The sequence below is a fragment of the Salvia splendens genome, chromosome 7, assembly GCF_004379255.2.
Source record: "Salvia splendens isolate huo1 chromosome 7, SspV2, whole genome shotgun sequence".
NCBI classification, from domain to species: domain Eukaryota; kingdom Viridiplantae; phylum Streptophyta; class Magnoliopsida; order Lamiales; family Lamiaceae; genus Salvia; species Salvia splendens.
In genome coordinates this window covers 15,302,146-15,308,507 of record NC_056038.1, presented here as the reverse complement: position 1 = coordinate 15,308,507, position 6,362 = coordinate 15,302,146, and positions in this window count along the sequence as shown.

The following is a 6,362-nucleotide window of genomic DNA, read 5'->3' as shown; positions in this document are numbered from 1 at the left end:
TAGGGGAGGCTAGTTCGTGCGGCCACAAGGGGCTGGGGGGGGGGGCTAGTTCGTGCGGCCACGAGGGGCTGGAGGAGGCTAGTTCGCTTGCCAATATATCTCGAACTTGAAAAAAAAAACTATCAATTGATATCAAATTAGATACTAAAACTTTAAAAATATCACTCATTCAACTTTGATTTAATATCTCTTTTGAATTACTTTTTTTTATTTGAAAATATTCTCAAGCCTTTGAAAGGCATTTCTATCAATTAACTATGTGATTGAGATGTGACTGCAACACTCTGCAATAATAGCATTTCTTTCTTCTCCATTCCTTAACTACTCATAGATCCTACTACTATTTTATATCTTCAATATAGAACTGCAATTAATTAAAAAACGTTTGATTGAAAATACTAATTTAAAAATTAAAATTACATAATTCAATAAAAAATTGAAAACTACGTAATAAAAATTCTAAAAATTACTCAATAAAAATTATTGCGGCTGCGGTGACCTATGAAGGGCCATATCACGCTCGAGAGTCTGAATAAGGAGATGTTGCGACAACAATTGTTTTGGTGTGAAGTGAGTAGTGTCGGCATGTATGTCTCTCAGCCAATAGCAAAAAATAAACGACGTTACAAACTAGCTCAGACCCCCACACCGGAGCTCGGGACCTCGGGTCTGAAACCTCCTCACCAGGCTCGAATTGGCCGCCGCCACTTGACGAGTAATTGCCACCCCATGTGTGATTCGTACGTTTTGAGGTCGACTGAACGGACCTTCTTCGCCCAAGTTGTGACATACTTGAATGGCCTCCTGTTGTCCGGGTGGTAGATTCTCATCGCCGACTTCAAAATGTCGCACTTACTCATTCCGCTGCCGCACACCCTTTCTTCATTTTAAGATGCCGACGTGAGTTTTCAGTCTCATTTGGGCGAAATGAGCCCGAACCATCTTGGTTGTACGCAGTGGCAGAGCCAGAAATTTTACGGTAAACGACCATTAAAATTTGTGTTATGTGCTAATGACACGGAAACAACTCGGACATTAGCAATATAAAAAGCCACGATTGAGAAATGGATGATGAATTTTTTAGAATATAACACCGATTTTACTAATAATATATGATATATTTACCTATTTATTAGATCAAAGAGTTATTATTCCAGATTTTTTATAATAAAGGAAATAACATTAAAATTGATTTTATTAATAGTATCATGTAATATTTTAAAATATTTATAGAGTCAAAGAATTATTTTCTACTCTTAAATTACAAAAACCATTTTTTACGATTACAATTTAAAATGATTTACACAACATTACAAGTGAATAAAATTAATAAAAGTTTTTAATATAAGAAAATCTACTATAAATATAAATGAATGAGAAAATAAACAAAAATGACTAATTTGAGAAGAAAAATAAAAAGCAAATGAACTACAAGCATAGAATCTTACTAATATCATAAAGCGCATAGAATCTTACTAATATTATAAAGCTAAATGATTCAAAAATGGAAGGAGCATATTATTAAATATGAGATAATATGAGAACTGCTGCACTAGGTTATTGATATATTAAAGATTGCATACACATAAGTATATATGAATTAATAAAATGGCTGAGGGGCCCAAGGTCCCCCAGCCCCACCGTGGCTCCGCCTCTGGTTGTACGTCAGGGATGCGCGTTCTATCTCGCACAAACCTTATCCCAAAAAATCTACGGGTTTGTCGGGTTTCCACAACCAGATTCTCTAAAGTGACAACCCACTAGAGAAAATTTGAGTGACAAGAGTTTTTTCAGTAAAAAAAAACACTACATGATGTATGAGGTATATATTGATGGTATTGTAATGAATGGAGGAAAAGAAAATGGAGAAAAAGATATAATACTACTTCCGTCCACAAAAAATAGACTAATTTTATCATTTTGGTCCGTCTACCAAATATTAGATCAATCCTAAATATAGAAAGTTTTAAAAAAAATACTAACCATACACATCATTTTAAATGTGAACCCCACAATCCACTAACACTACTCCAACTACCTTTTCTCTCTCTCTCACCTTAACAATTGCTCATTAAAACCGGTGTCATTTACAACTGTCTATTTTTTGTGGATGGAGGTAGTAGTTATATTTGGAGAAGTAGGATATTTTTATAATTATATAGTACTCCCTCCGTTCTATAGTAGCAGAGTTATTTTGCCATTTTGGTACGTTCCATAGTAGTGAAGTCATTTCCCTTTTTAATAAAAGTCAACACATTTCCTCAAACTTAGTTTACTCTCTCTTATCTCTCTAACTTTTTCATATCCAACTTTATTCTTCTTTTATTTAACTCACTTAACACAAGAGGCGGATCCACTTGGTGGTAATAAGGGGCAATTATCCCACCTCAATATATTTCACTTATACTAATTTGTTGATTAATTCTTAATTTTTTTTTAATTTCTTTATAAAAGCCCCACCTCAAACTTCTAAATTTCTTCATGTATTTTTTTTGCCCCTGCTAAATTGAATTCATGGCTCCACCCTTGCTTAACACAATTTTTCTTAAATAGCGTGCCTAAAAGAAACGTCTCCATTACCGCGGAACGGAGGGATTATTAATTTTTGAATAAAAAAAAAAATTAACGGCTATAATTCCACACCAACTCGCAAGGGGACTAGTGGGTGTCACCGCTCAACAGGGAGGTGCCCTCCTTCCCTTCTTCGCGTGAGTCCCGCCGAGAGGGGACGCTCACAAAATAATACAAAGGGTGAACTTCAAAGAAAAGTCCATTATCCTTAGAAACACGCTGAAGAGATATTTTGTTAATAGATGGAACACAATAGAAAATTCTTAAGGATCATATAAAAAGAGAACAAGAATTAAAAATATCGACTTTGTAACCAATTTGAACAATATCGACTTTGGAACAATTACCAATTTGGAGCTTCTTACGACCATAAATTCGTGTAGATTTGAGACATCATGGGATACATGGTTGGTAAGAAACAGATTGATATCATAGCTATACTCTGATTGAGTTAAGAGCACCCATAACCGTGCTCTTGCCAGCGAGTACAGTTGTGGGCCCGACCCCACTTTTTCTGCCTGCTCTCTCGCAAGAGCACAACACCCACAGTTGTGCTCTTCCGCAAGGACGAACACAATTCAATTTAAAATTCAATTAAATAAAAACATTTCCATAATATTAAAATTCATCAAAAAAACCTAAATAATATTACAAATGACAAATAAAATAAAAACGACATAATTAAAATCCTAAAAATTAAAAATTACATAATTAAAATACTAAAAAAAAACCACGACTCGTTACCGAATTTCGCCCACATGTGTTTGATTAGGTCTTCTTGTAGCTCAATGTGGGTTCAGGTATCGCGCATTGTGTGCCTTGTCTCGATCCTCTGGCCCACCGTCGTATGCACACCTCGGCGTGGGGGAGACCTCGCGGTTGAGCTTCCGGCTTCATCCTCGTCGTAGAAGCTAGCCGCCCTTGGTCCTTCGTCGGCTACGATCATGTTGTGTAAGATAATGCACGTGTAAACAAGCGCTTTGACATGCGAAAACGGCGCCTGAAGTAATCTGCCGGAAACCGCGGCTGGTCGGCAAAGTAGTTGGCAACGAGCCTTTCGTGGGCTCCCTCCCGGTCACGATAGATGTAGCGGCGAGTTGATCTAGTTCGTTGAGGAGGAGGAGCGGGGGTATTCGCTGCGACATATGCTTCGTAAGCGGCACGATGTTGTTCGTAGTATTCTTGTTCTTCGCGCTCCGCTTCCGCCATAAGATGGGTGAAATCCATTTGAGGTTTTGAGTGAGAGATGAAGGTGTAGATAGTATGTATGAGAATTATGAATGAAAGATGATTTGATGTGATAAATGGATAATGAATGTGTGTATTTATAGATGATTTTGGGGAAAAAAAATAAAAAAAAATAAAAAAATTTCAGAAAAACGGGTAAAAAAACGGCCATATTTTTGGGATTTGGAATTTTTTTATTATTTTATTGATTTTTAAAATTAAATACCGATTTTTTTAAAAAAAATAAAAATATTCAAAGGCAACGGCAACCGTTGCCCAATCGCGTGCCGCCACGTCACCTGCTCGCTGGCACGAACGTGCTCGATGCATCGAGCAGCGCCGTGCCAGCGGCGAGAGCACAGCAGCGGACGACCTCCTCCGTGCCGCTGGCACGGACGGACGGACGACGTCCGTCCATCGTTGCAGATGCTCTAAGTGAGCTAAGTTGGAGGAAGTTGTGGATACTGCCTTGGTGATTGATGTGGCTATGTGATCTGCACATATTTTATGCATATTTAGGGGTTAGGCTTGCTTGATTTTGACTACATATAAGTTGAATTAAGCTTTATTTATGTTTAGGGTTTAGGTATAAAATGCAAAGTGTCAAAGTTAGGGTCGAAATTGAGACAAAAGCAACAAAATCTCATAAAGTTTATTAAAATTTCAATATACACCCTCCGTTTTCTAAAAATAGGAACTTTGGAAACGGCACGAGTTCAATACAAAATTGGTAAAGTAAGAGAGATGCAGAGAAAAAATGGGCAAAGTAAGAAATAGGAGAAATAGTAATGGAATTAGTGTTAGTGGATTGTGGAGCCTATTTCCTAAAATGAAAAGTTTCTATTTTTATGAAACGGATCAAAAAGGAAAGAATTTCTATTTTTAGGAAACAAATGGAGTAATATAATACAATAATACCCTTCGTCCACCATTTAAAGAGTCATTTTGACTCGTCATGAGTTTTAAGAAATTGTTTGACTTTGTGAAGAAAAGTGAAGGGAAAATGTAAGTGGAATGTGAAACGCATTTTTGATATTAGTTTTATAATTGTGAGTGTAAAAAAATTAATGACATGTAAACCTAAAGTTGACAAAAGTAAATGGTTCTTTAAATCATGGACACCCATGAATGTCAAAATGGTTATTTAAATGGTGGACAGATTATAACTTGGTTAAAATCTAAAATAAGAAGAAATGAGAATGAAATATAATGGAATGGTCATTCTTTGGGTAAAATGTTCTCATAGGGAATAAAGTGATAATTTGAAAAAAGAAAAAAAATCCGAACAAAGGAATTGAATGAAAATAAGGAATACCACCCCATATTCCATTATACGAAGAAGGGCATAAAAGTAGATGGATAGAATCTAAGATGCAAGCCTTGCCAAGACACCAACAATAGGGGCATTAGGGGAGGTGGAAGGCTCCGCTTGTGGATAATTGTCTCTGGAATCAGTGTACTTGTCAATCACGTTAGGGTTATCTGCATCCTTGACGAACCACTCACTGAAACCTTCTTTACACCCGATGGCCTGTGGGTCTTGCTTGATCGACACTATAGATGCTCCTCTGTGGATGACCCGCTTACCCGACCATGTAGCTCATATTATTCAGATTGGATCCCAATATGTAGTCCACCTGATATCTGGCCAAGCCCAGCAGATCGTTAGACCCGACACTGCCTCCGTGGCATTGGATGGTGGTGTTGGTTTTGGCGAGGGCGTCGGCGTAGATTGTCAACGTACTGTAGATTGCTCCATGGGATGAACCACATAAGCCCTGCACTTCATCGCTCCTCTGCACGTTGATATTGCCTTTCAGCATGCACTTGCACATGAATTCTTCTGCTCCCTTCTTCTACTTTTCCAAATCTTCGTTTTTTTTCAATTTTCCTCGTAATATTTGTTGGATATTTGACACACAAAATATAGGAGCACTCAACAAGGATGAAATATGGAGGATAAGTATTAATAAGCTTCTCACAAAAGGATTACAAAATACAAAAACAAAAGGATGTGCTTCAGCACTACAAACTCTCACTGTTTATCTATGAGCTACAGCTCTTTCTCTCAATTCACCACTTCCTTTTCTCTTTATTGATTACATTAAACTACTACTATCCCTATTTATAGAGATTCAAAACTAGCTAGCTACAATACACATCATCATAGCTTAATTAGGAAGAAAACAAATGTAATCCACTACCTACACCACCTAATTATCAATATGGTACGTGGCTTTCATGTAGCCATGAGGAAACAAAAATCATCCACGTATAATAACTAGGTGATGCACCTACTTCATCACTTTTTCTTAATCTTGAAGTAATTGAGTTTAATAAACTCAACATCCTCCCTTAAACTCAATTCTTCAAAGTTTTCATGCCAAGCATAAATTTCAATCTTCTAAAGACATCCTGTTTTAGTGGCTTCGTAAAAATGTCAGCAATTTGATCTTGTGACTTGCAGTACACTAGCTCCACATCATTTTGGTTCACGTGTTCCCGAATAAAATGATAACGAGTATCAATATGTTTACTTCTTTCGTGGAACACTGGATTTTTTG